We start from the raw sequence: 13,794 nt of genomic DNA, 5'->3' as shown, positions 1-13,794 counted from the left end.
ATGCTCTGCTAATGCATCCATCTCAAGTGTCATAATATAGTTAAGTAGAGGTTTGAATCCTGCAAGTGTGTGTGTTTGGCTGAAGGGGGTTAGTGTGAGGGAAATGTCCCTTTTGGCAACTAGGAGAACAGACTACAGGATGCACATTTCCCTTTCTAAACACTGATGATGTCAGCACCCTATAAGTACAGCAAGAGAAGGGAAACTTTCCAGTAATGCGAATAGCGCACTCTGCTAATGCGTCCGTCTCAAGTGTCATAATATAGTTAGATAGGGGTTTGAATCCTGCAAGTGTCTCTGTTTGGCTGAGGGGGGTTAGTGTGTGTGAGGAAAATGTCCCTTTTGGCAACTAGGTGAACAGACTACAGGATGCACATTCCCCTTTCTAAACACTGTTCAGCTGAAGGCCATGGCTCTGGCACAAGTTGTCTGTTTCTATGATGCCCCTTTGGAAGATGCTTGTGTCGGCTGGAGAGTCGATTATGGTGGCCAGTTCGCAGTCATCTGCATATTTGGTCAGCCACAGTCCGTCCGTGTTGGCCTGTACCTCCAATAAATATATACCAAACAAGAGAGGTCCCAGGACTGAGCCTTGTGGGACACAACTCGTAACTGGTTTGGAGTCTGGCATGGCTCCAGCAATTCTAACCATGTGGGTTCTGTCCTTGAGCCACTGTGCAATCCATCTAGTGACATAGGGGCTTATATTTAAGCTGGTGAGCTTCTCTAGAATGCCCAAGTGGGGTATTGTTGTGAAGGCTTTTGCGAGGTCCAGGTAGGCTGTGTGAACCACCTTCCCCTCGTCAATGGCCTTGGTGACTGTTTCAAAGAAATCAACCAGGTTAAACCTGGTAGTGCTGGTGTGCTCTCAGTAGCCCTGAACCATGCATCTGTTACTGCACAGATATCGCTGTTCTCCATGCCAAGGAGTGTTTTGGGTGCATGCATCTGGAGGTTTAGACTTCTGGCGTTGGGTAGCATTACTCTTAGTTTCTTATCCCTTGTGATACCTATGAAGGTGGGTTTGTCATTTGAGCCTTGCCTAACATAGGCACTATGGGGGTAGCAAGAGCCTTTGCCAATATCTGAAAGCCCAGGGGTGACAGGTGCAGGCCATCCCTAGCGAAGCAGGTAGTTCAACAGAAGATGAATATGTGAAGGTGTAGTGCCTGTGATTAGTTAGCAGTAGCATATATGACTGCTCACATGGACACATGCCAGGTAAGTCATATGCACTGGGTCACAGGCAATGTACATGTGAACAGGACAAACAGTGACATCCTGTCAAGTGGGACATGGACATACATATAGTAAGCTATGCAGGTGGCACTAGGAGTCCACAGAAGCTCTATAACTATGCATTGCAGGTGTGATCAGTATTCCAGGGTAATTGCAAGCAAACATGCATGCAAACAAAGCTACAGTAAACAGGGCTGCATGTAGTCCATTGTACAACAAACAAGCTGTACCAGTTCCAGTAGGTAACACTGCAAATATGCAGGCACTATGCACATGTACATGGAAATACACGGGTCAGATGGCTAGGGTCCAGTCTCAGTGCACACAAGTGTACAGACCATGTACTGTCAGGATGTACAATAACTGGATGGAAACCCATGTGCTCATACCTGCAGTAATACACATGTCAAATAACAGACACTGAGCCTTCACTCAGTGGTTCCATACTTAGTAGGATGTATGCTACCTGGCCTGCCACCACAGTATCCTTGACATATATGGGGACTCTCCCTCCTGTGACAGTTAGTTTTGTGTGTTGGGGCTGTCTAGCATGGTATGAGATGTGAGCATGCAGTGCTAGGGTGCTCCTGTGTGTCCTGTACCAGTCGTGTAGTACTGTACACATATCAACATCCTCAAACATCTGCATTGCAGAGTCCAGTGTGGGCAACATGCCACTTGCAATTTACATGTCCATCATTGCGTATTACTACATTCATTACCTTATCCCCTGTGCTACCTATGTATGTAGCATTCTGTTGACATCATTACCACCAGTATGCCAACATGTGCAGATGATACACTATGGTACTTACCATGGGTGTAGACAACAGGACATGACAATCACACACTTACTGCATCAGGCATGCTGTGATATACCCACAATTAATTCAGCACACAGTACTGTTAACAACATGATACTATTACTACACATCTATGTGGTCACCCTGTGCATCAGCAACATGTTAACCTGTACCTGCACAGTTGTTACAGATTGCAGGAGGTGGCATAGTTTCATCATATGCACAGGATGTGAACTTGGTATGCCTGAGTCAGCCACCGATACCACCAATTGACATGTATGTGTATGTGTGTTGGTGAGGGACAGCAGTAGAAGGTGGGGCAATGTTGATGCAGTGTGTGCGTGTATGCGGTAGCCCTAGGTGTTGTCAATTTGCATGTGTGTATGGATGCACACAGTTCCACCTCATGGCTGCCATATACTGGTGTTTGTGGACAGCCACAGACTGTACCTGCCAGGTCATACAGATCAGTGTCTCTGGCCACAGACACGGTACCTGTGCCTTGCAGGGGTGCTACGGACTGTATCCAGTACCAACCCAGACTGGGTACTGTCATCAGAAGCAGGTGTTCGTTGACTGGACACAGATCCCTGTCGGGCCCGGCCAGAGCCACATGCACGTGGTCTCCTGGGGTGGTCTGATGACAGCACAGACCCAGCATTGCTGGGGCTGCTGCTGGCACTACGGGGGTGGCCGTGGCCCTGTTGTCATCCATGACGACTGCCAGCTGCTGCTGTTGCTGGCATATGGCCACGTCGATGCCTCAACCGCCCACCATCGCCCTGGCTCATGGACATGTAGTTGTGGAACCGGTCTAATATGTCCCCACAACGTCTGTCTATGACATTGGTGAAATCACGGATGGCGGCCGCAATGTCACGCATACTGTCAGTCATGGCTGTGCGACATGCTGTCAGCTCCCTCAGACCCTGTCTGGTGTACCGTTCCATACGTGACTGTGCCTGCATGACAGCCCGAAACATAGCTGAGGTTGTAACACCTCTGTGGGCACGTCTGACAGGGGCAGTACGCCCACGGATGCTCCCACGAGAACCCCTGGACATCTGTCTGTGTGGTACCATCTCTGGGCCATGCCCATGGCTGCTGTGTGGGGAGGCATGTGCCACAGATACCACATTACCCTGGTCAATGCCCACTGTATGCTGTCCATCACCTAGGGACATTGGTGACAAAGGGTGTATTGGCAGGATAACTGTGCGCATTGATGGGGTCGACAGCTGTGTACTGTCAATCGGCTGACCAATGGCGGACCCTGGCATACTTTCCTGTGCCATTACACAGATGTCATAATTATCAGTACCCATGGCACCTGATTCAGGTTCCCTGCTACATGACACCAGAGCAGCACCAGAACCTGTGGGAGGGAAACAGGAAACACAGTTTACAATGTCTACACATTACCAGTGATGCACACATGCACACATGCACAGGTGCACACATGTACACATGCACACATGCACAGGTGCACACATGCACACATGCACACATGCACTCATGCACAGGTGCACACATGCACAGGTGCACACATGCACACGTGCACACATGCACACATGCACACAGTTTCACACAATTGTACAGTACTCAGTATGCGTGATATCAACACACAGACACAGCACACCTACATGCATACAAAGAGCACTACTAAGTGAGCCAAATAGTACTATTACTATCAACATTATTACAGGAATTGTTAATACACACTCACCAGCATGGATAGGCTGCATTGCTGTTATACCAGAGGGACCTGCAGACGTGAAGAAACTAATGTCAGTGGGCACAACTGTGCCATTGTTGCTGAGTATGATACAGGTCAGTAGTACAACAGTCGCCTTTCACAGGTTAGCTGCTAATATTGAGGATATCACACTTGCACATTAAATACTATGGTGACAGCTACAAACCAAGGACACACCTCACACATGCATTAACTACCAGTGTACACAACAGTCAACTATACATATGGCATATTACTTGCACGTTCACTGTCTTGCTGCTGCGTGGCTCCAGCCTCCATCATAATGCATGTCTGCTGCTGTTGTTGTTGCTGGTGGACTGGAGCCACTACACTCATGAGTAGTCCCTCCAGTCTGGTGAGTGGGGGATGTGTAGCCACCCCACCACCTGTGGCGACCTGTTGCCTGTGGATATCCGACGCACGCTGACGGACATGTCTGATTAAATCACTGCAGTGGTGTTGTACCTGCTCATATGTCCTATTATGCGTGCCTATATCATTTACCCGACGGACAAGGTCTTGCCACAGTGCAGCCCTCTCCTGCTGATTCTGGCTGGTACGGGAAAAGAGTATTGCATAATCCCGCACCAGGCTCTGGTGTATCTCCTCATCCTCAGCTGTGGAGTAAGTGGGATTCCGCGGGTGGGCCATGTACCTGAGAAAGAAAATAACCTGATATCAGCAATATATGTCAGCAGAATTTGGCACACATACTACACATGCTACTCGACTGTTATGATACAACATATCTCACATATGTAGCATCTGTCTGTCTATTGGTGGATATGCATGTAAATGGCCAGGTATCAGTGCTCAGCCAGCAACTGTGCAACAGTACCTGTCACACTCCATACGACATACTACCAAACCCCAGCAGTCAGAACACTGATTCAGGTCAAGAGCACCTCCTCACTCTGGGAGTTTGTATCTAGGTACTGTATGGCTTACATCATCAACTACTGTGAGCTGACCACACACTGATTTCCCTGGATATACATATCCCACCTCCACCATCAGCACAAATGACTATAGTGAATAACATTACAGATGCAAACTTTACACTTTGTAACAGTGACATGGTATCCTTTCAGCACACTGGGCCAGTGGCAGATACAACCCACAATGCTGACCCCTACACAATTGCTTTCTACAGACATCTCCGAGAATACATGGATCATGCAATCCCATATATGACCAAGACACTCTCCACAAAGGGACAGCATCCTGTCTGGTGGACCCCAGCCATAGACAGATTGTATTACAGAAGATGGAAGCTACTGCAAGACAGAGCATAATTCCATAAAGGGAGGGCATGTCTGAGCAGCACTAGTAAGGATCTATTTTCCATCATACAAACATCCATGGGCAACTTTGAGAGGGAAATCAAGAGGGACACTACAGATAACCAGAAGGCCTTCTTCAGTTATGTTAGCAACCTGGTCAGGATCCATCCTCTATGCCCATAGTTAGTACACAACAACACATATTTCACTGACACCACAGATATTGACAACATTGTGGCAGACAGATTCAGTGTAGGTGTCACCCCACCCTCTCCCCCAAAATAAGACATAGTTATCCCAGCTGACTGTAACCTCCCTGTCATCACAGATGTCCAGGTGAGAGCCACCCTCAGGACAGCAGAATACACAACATGAATGGGACCTGATGGTATCCCCAGTTGCATGCTACATAAACTCTGACAGGAGCTAAACACACATATAGAAGTGCTATGTAACACTAGCCTGACTACAGGATATGTACCTGTACACTGGCGCACAGCAGCAGTGGTTCCACTCCACGAAGGAGGCACCTCAACATACCAATACAATACAACACAACACAATACATTACATTACAATACAATACTATACAATATGCTATTGCCCCTGGGACTACAGAAGCGTACTGTTCTGCTACCCTGACCATTGTGACACATGTGGTGTGATGGTACCTGCTGCTGTCACACAGTTACACAGGGTCACTCATATGGCATATTACCTATCTGACTAACATTCAGCAGGGGTATGTGTGACATGTACTCATGGGGAGTCTTGCTTCTTAACACTGTGTGGTTTATTGCAGGGTATGTCTTATCTGTGGGTAGGAACTTTTACCTCCACATGTGCACTCTATTGCAGTGGCACAGATGACACACAGCAGACATTTAGGTTGTGGATGGTGTGAGGTGTTACTATGGTTGTTGGACATCTGTCATGGGTGTGACTTACATATGTAAATCTGGGAGTGGTAACCTCTATGTGGGTAGTATATGTGTACTCTGTGGTGTTGTCAGTCACTGTGCATTGGTAATGTGTTTGAGTGCATTGTCACAGTGTTGTACATGTCACTGTGTCCTTCTCCATATCTGTAGCTGTCATGTGAGGTCCATACCATGGCATCCATTATGTGGTGTGGAGGGGTACACCGACCTACATGTCCATAGCTGACACACCATGTCCGCTGACACATACCATGTGCAGGTATTCCAGGGATAGTGTGCCATTGTGAATATCATTGGGGCCACTATTGTACACATTTATGACCCTGTTCACCCCTGACACATGCAGTGGTGGGCAGCCAATCACATATCTGGTGGTTACTGGTGTAGGTGATTTGGAATGTGGTATGGTACTCCGGTTTTGACACTGGTGTTCACTCTATGCCTTTGTCACCAGGCACCTGTTGAAATACATCTGTACACATGTGCCTCACTCAGAATTTATATACATCTCTCTCTCTCTCTCTCTCTCTCTATATATATATATATATATATATATATATATATATATATATATATAGGTTCATAGGTTTATACTAGGCTATCTGTCCTAAGGCATTTATAAGCCTAACCCAAAGTTTTGTGGCTTACGCCACTCCCTATATGAAAAAATACTGTGCCCATTAGTTTGTTGTGCCTCTGTCCAGCAGTGACACAGAGATGATTCCCGGGGTAAACCTAAGATCTCCCATCCACAGGTCAAGATTTCTCTTGAACAGAGCCAGCGAGGTTCTCTGCCTCACATGGACCGGGATTTTATTCCACAGCATAGGGAGTCTCTGAGTGATAAATCTATCCCTCCAGCACGTCCTATTTATATCCATGCTAAGGTTTAAGTCACTTGCTCTAGTGGTTTTGGTGGATTTGGATTTTTTGAGGTGGAGCATGTCCATTAATTCCGGGTTGGACATGGCCTTGTATGTCAGGCACATGTCACCTCTGAGCAGACGGTATGCGACTGAATAGAGCTGGAGTTTCTTCAATCTGGCAGCATATGACAGATTTTGGAGTCCTTTATCCTTTTGGTGAGGAACTTTTGGGGTCTCTCCAATTGCTGCAGATGTCGGGTGAGATACATCCCGAATGGGGCATTGTACTCGATCATTGGTCTGATAAGTGAAGAGTACAGGGGAACAATGACCTCACTAGATCTGGATGTGAATCCCTTCATGATCAGGTGGGCAATGTAGAAGGTCTTTCTAACCACTTTAGCAACGTAAGTGTCAAAAGAAAGGCCACTGTCAACCTGGGTCCCCAGGTCCCTGATAACCTCTTCTGTGCTTAGTGGATTGCCACCTATATGGTAGCTTGGGGTTAGCTTGTTTTTCCCGAAGGGTATGACTATACATTTTTTGTATATATATGTCTGTATACATATACACATATATATATATATATATTGATGTACATATATTGCTATAGATGTGGATGGGGGGGCACAGAGGGGGTGGGACAGGCTGTGTTGAAGGTCGTCATATACAGTCATACCTGTAGATAGTCAGATCAGTCTGTCTATGTATATGTATCTACATATATCTATATCTGTATGTGTGCATTACATATATATGTTTGTACAATATTCTATCTAGATCTGCCTATGTATTCCTACATCTCTCTCTCTATGTATGTATACATATATGCATATTTTATATATATATATATATATATATATATATATATATATATATATATATACACATACATATGTTAGACAGGTATGTCAACATGTTTGTCTACCATACTGTATACACACACTAACATACTGCTAAACATACATAACTGTGAAACCTACTTTGTACATGGCACTACAACCTACAATCAACCAACATTGATATGTGCACATAGATGCTTTCACATACAAATGTATGTACAGCCTTCACTGATAGTTGCTGTATGTCCCCTGCCCTTTACACATCTTCATATACATATGGATACAGACCAATGACACATATGGAGGGTTCACAGTATGTAATCCTTTATAGTATTACTTTACATTACCTGTGTTTGTCACAGCTGCTTGTGTTGCCGTCTGGTTCTCTGTCCTGCTGGTCCACTTCCCAGTTGTCAGCTTTCCGGTGGCTTTGCTGAATAATTTGTTTGTGTCTGCTTAATTGCAATTTTCTCTGTCTCTGTCTCTCTCTCTCTCTGTCTGTCTGTCTCTCACGTCCTTCTCAGGGTGCAATGAAAGTATTGCATGTGTGGACTGGGAGTACAGCATACTTTTGTAGGTATCTGCATATGCCCATGTGATGGCCTCTGCACCAATTGTTAGCCAGCATTTGCTAATTGCATGCAGCCAGTTGTGTACTGATTGCAGTTCTCACTGTGATTTCAGAACAGTGCTATAAAAAGGTATGTGAGATAGGCGTAGCCCTTTCAGATTTTAAGGGCAGGGACCATGCTGTTATGCTGTTGACAATGTTCTGTGAGTGTAAAGGTTGGTATCTCTCTCATATTTTTAGGTGTGTTGTAGATTAACATTCCCCCATTAATTTCTCCAGTTTCCTGTACTAACTGTGTATGTACACTGACACCTACAACTACTACTACTGTTAATGTGTGTGTGTGTGCTTTCCTTTCACTTTTGCTTGCACTTTGTTGCTAAGGCTTCAACAGTTGCCCTTTACAGTCACTACTTTTATGCCTGCTAGGTGTCCTGACTGTAGTGTGCTGCTGTAGCTTTCCTATTTTCCATGTACATTCACACCTTGGAATGCTTGCTACATCTGCTAGGGTGTTACAGCATGCAGTGTGGTCTGGCCATGGTGTGGGCCTTGACATCTATTAGGGTATTTGAGTATGCTGCTGAGCAGGCCCCAGAGACTTTCAGGTTCATCTGTTATGTGCCTCATGGAATGGTACATATCAGTGGGGTACACCCATTAAAATGTCTGGTATGCTGCAGTTGTGACTGTGGGTTAGCATGAGCATATATATTACTACATTTTTTCTGCCATGCAAGTTATGAATACTTTCAGGACTCCATAGTTACCATTGCATGTGTTACACCTTTCTGCCTACTGTTTGTACATTTCACATGGAGTCTGTGGGGCATCCCTGTAAGTCATTCACTGTTGCTATGTCTAGGCTCTTAACTATTCAAATATGGTGGTGTCAGACCTGTCATGTGTACAGATATTTGCAGGTTGTCCACATTTCTGCCTCATATTTTGGTCAATATCTCATGCACACCTTTTTCTGGCAAATCACTCTGGGCTCAAGTCAGAATATGGTGACAAACATTCAAGTTTCAGACTGCATACCCTTCCAAACATCCCACAAAGTGCAGACCCTGTTACTCTCTGAACTGTCTGCATTTGTTGTAACATTATTTGTAATGTGTCCCTGGTTTTGGGCCTTTGCTCCACATATTTTATTACTTGGTCCAGATGTGTTCCTGTAAGAGGTTGTGGGGTATGGGCAGTGATTATCCTGCTGTGAGTATGTGTGTGGCTTGCAAGGTGCTATAGTGACATTATTACCTACTAGCTTCCAACTAGCATGGCTGTTTCTGTTCACACACTACTATTATGGAAATCCACTAGTTTTGATAGTAATTCTAAATGGCATGCTTTGTGTACTACACATCTATATTCCCTTTACATTCATTCCTACTATTACATGATATATTTATTTTAGCAGAATGTTCTTGTATAAGAGTCATGGCTTAGTGGTAAGTCATGCAGACTACTGTTTCCAAGGTCCTGGGTTCGGGACTCACAGTGGGATTTTATTTTGCTTTTGAACTGAGTACAGGACCTGTCAATCAAAGTGACTAAGGCACTTTTAAGCAGTTGTAACCGGGTTAGCGCTGGTTTGTGTGGAGCTCACGCATGCGCACTGGTGGTTAGCTCCGTGCACACAAGCACACACCCGCTTACAACTGCTTAAACGTGCTTACTCTTGCGCACACCCGCACTATTTTCTTTGAAAGAAAAAAAAATGGGGAGACAGGAAAGTGGTGAAAAAGGGGTCACAAAGAGGGTAAGACTGTAGGGAAACAAGCTTGGGATGTGCAGGAGGGATGTAGGTAAGGCCCGTAGCTGCCCATTTCTTCATCAGCAACAGCTGTGCATATGTATGTAATTTGGTGTGACATTTGAAACCTTCCACCCCTGAGAGAGGTGTCAGGACAACAATAATACTTGTTGTACAGCCAATTGTAATTGATAGGTTCCATATCCAGCAGACATGTGTGTGGAATGGGCAGCTATGTATGGGGCGTAATTCTTTTGTGGGTACAGAGTGCCCTTTTTTTTTTTTTTTCAGGTGAGAGTGGTATGTCAGGTGAAGGAAGTCGGTACAGCTGGGGAGGTAGGTTGGGTATAGGTAGACAAGACAAACAAGACGCATACAGGGGTGGTGTATGACACGTGTGGGGGGGTTACGCAATTGACGGGGATGGAGGTTTGGATATCCAGAGCCCATGAGCCCACAGATGGCAACAGTGGAACTGATATTCCCACCCATAGGCAGTTGCCACTGTTCCTTCACTGCCCAGGACAGGGCTGTGCTGGGGGCTGTGTAGGCGGGGCAACAGGCATGCCCATTAGTTGCGCCACCCGTGCCTCGAGCTGGCATAGGGGCTTGAGAACAGAGTCTCAAATCTCCCTACGCACCACAGTCCGGACACTATGGAGGGTGAGTGGTGGTTCTCCTCCGGCCACACTTGCAGAGGGGGGGCGAGCCCCATCCCCTGCAGCGCTTCCACCCGCAGGTGGCACAGGGCCACCGGAGGAGGGTCCGGACTCGGCTAGTGCCAGGTGCACTCGCCAGCTGAGGTGGGAGAGGTGGGTCCGCTGGAACCCGCCTTCCCTGTCGTCCTATGTTTTGCATTATGTCATGACAGTTTGGGTTAGTGACATATAATACCATTCACAATTAGTTGTAACAGCATGCATTAGTATTCCCATTAACCAAACACCCAGATATTCACACCATTGAACAGCATGCATAACACATGCATAATTTGAACAGAAATACACAGTCCAACAACATGCAGGGTTAATTGATGTCAACAGGCCATCAGGTGTGGATGTATGGACAGGGCAGATGCATCAACGGACATGCAAATATATATGACCCAACAGGACAAACGTCCAGGGGTGTTAATTGTGATTGCACATACCATTTTCACGTGGAATGGGTTATATGTGGTTATAGGGTGGGGTAAAGAAAGTAATATTAACACCTTCGAATAACAATACATATGCTGTACATTTCTAATAGCTACAGTTATATACACACTACTGTTCTAACTACAGTTTCCTATATGATAACTGTTTCAACTTGGTGATAGGACTGTTACTGCAACATCAATATACATTTTATGGTTCTTCATACACATTCATATCTAGCTTTGTTCAGCTACATCATCCTGCTACAGTTGCTTTATATAGCTGTAGACAAGTGTGGATGTTTGGTATATCAGACAATCATCCTATCTGCATATTGCAGACTGAGAGCAACATATCCAGATTTTGGGATACAAATTCCAGATGCAGCAACACTTTGAACAGATTTTGCTGTTTGGTTTTAAATCTCACATGCATTTCATTCTGTCTTGACTGCAGTATACTTTATTCAGGGGTTATTACTACTGTATTGCTGGATTCATGACACTTTCTCACACTCTCTCACTTGCTTTCATTTTACTATTCAGGATAGTACTTCTAGGCTTAATTGACATGTTTTACCAGTAGTTATTACAATCCTTTCCAGCAGTCTCACTTCTGTCATGTTTCAGTATTTCCACAGGGATATATCTCACACATGTGATTTCATCATCTTCTGCAGCTATACTTTTCAGCCTGCTGTAGGTTGTGTACTATTTTCTTACAGGTAGGGCATTTTTATTTCAGAATATATGTCAGACAGTTTAATTTTTTGGTTAAACTTACAGGCTGAAACACACTTTTGTAATCAAGCAATACTTGCATACACTTTCACACTGTTACTTGCAGATTTTATTCCTTACTGACTACACTGCACTCTTTTGCTGACTGTCATACTTTTATATTTCTTTACAGTTACTGGTAGTGGATTACTTACCTGCCTGGTGGCGCAACCGCACCAGCCTATCGCCATGGGCTCTGCGGTTCGCAGAACGGACACCTGCAGCTGTAATATAAATGAAGTAATATTAGAATACATATCTCCATAATATCAGCTAGTTTAATTTGTTACATACATAATTAAATGTTACTTACTCAGTAGTGGGGCGTTGGGTGTTTGCCGGGCTTCCCGGAGCTAAAGGTTCAGTTGGTCCTGCTTGCGTCTCTTCAGGTCTGCATGGTGGTGACGGACCTGCTCACCAGTCCTTGGAATCCCTGTGGCACTGGAGAGATCATGAGCCAACTGGTCCCACGCCTCGGCCCTGTATGCTCCCCAGAGGACCTGGCCCTGCATGAGCTGGGCCTCATGATTATGGACTAGGAGCCAGACCATGTACCTGGACTCCTCAACACCCCACCTCTGTGCTTGGAAGCAACTACCCTCTCCTACTCCTGTCATTCTGCCTGCATGTCAGTTCTACAATCATTTATGCTGTTTATTCCCACCTATGGGGCTTATATAGTCCGTTTTTCCCGCACATATCTGTGATTGGCCATTTTGGAATTGTATCAACTTCAGTAAACCTGCATTGTCATGCTCCAGTTTGTATTCATTCCTATATATTAGCTATTATTGCATTTCTAGGTACTGCTGTCGTGGCTTAGTGGTTTGGTACCTTAAATAGGGTGTATAGTATCCTGGGTTCGAACCTGGCCACTGCTTTTTATTTTTCATGACTGTCTAGACATGCTGAGAGGTGTGTCTGTGTAAAGGCAGTTTTGATACTGCTTGCTCAAAGTTGCCCGCCGGTTAGCTCGTTTGCACGGTGCGCAGCTCCGCGCAAACGGGGTACGCTACGTTAAGCCTCATTTGGCTATCGGCACGCATATTATGCTCAGCTCAGTTAGGGGCACATAGATTTAGCATGTTAGACCACTGCTCAGCTACGGGCACTCATTTTACACCAGTTAAACCACTGCTCATCTACGGGCACATGCACTCACTCTGTTAAACTGTAGCTCAGCTATGAGCACATCTGGCATTTTTTCTTCTTTTGTTACCTCATGTCTTCAATATAAATGGGCTATTTCATTACATTTTACATAAATTGTGGTTTTATGTGTACATATTTGTCAGGGACTTGTTTCCTGCTTATTTTGAAGAAAAAAAAATTGGTGTTGTGGGGGCTCGAACCATGAATGCCTGCTCTTCAGCCAACATCTCTACCACTACACTATTGCTTCCTGGCTTATTTTGCATATTTAGTTCTTATATGCTTTCCCACTGACTGCTAACTGTAGCTGCGCTACGGGCACGCCCGCGCAAACGAGCGCACTCACGGTTAAACATCTTTACAATTTAAAAAAAATAAATAACATGTTCATTTATATATATTTTATGTTCATAGTCTGTGGGGGCATGTGTTGTGTTGTGTTTATTCACATTTCCGTGGACTCTGTTGTGGGTGTTTACTTTGGGCACTTTTACACTTCTGGGGCGTGTCCGCTTGCAGGGCTCAGCCTACGGACACGCCCCCTACTGTCTTACACGGACCGTGTTAGACTTAGATGTGATTCAACATGCTCTCATGAATATGCAAAGCATGCTGACATCACTCCGTTTAACTGCAGCCTCCGTGTAAGAGCTATAACTCTTACATG

At 45.2% G+C, this 13,794-nt stretch overlaps 1 protein-coding gene across 1 annotated transcript in view; it reads right to left on the bottom strand.

Annotated features, from left to right (window-relative positions):
• Positions 1-13,794, bottom strand: part of LOC122813705 (sulfotransferase 2B1-like) — a 313,807-nt gene that overhangs the window by 239,659 nt on the left and 60,354 nt on the right. The gene's annotated exons all lie outside the window — the stretch shown is intronic.

The sequence above is a fragment of the Protopterus annectens genome, chromosome 1.part1, assembly GCF_019279795.1.
Source record: "Protopterus annectens isolate FY-2018-M chromosome 1.part1, PAN1.0, whole genome shotgun sequence".
In the NCBI taxonomy this organism is placed as follows: domain Eukaryota; kingdom Metazoa; phylum Chordata; order Ceratodontiformes; family Protopteridae; genus Protopterus; species Protopterus annectens.
Note: the sequence above shows the minus strand (reverse complement) of the source record. Positions and strands in the feature narration are given on the sequence as shown.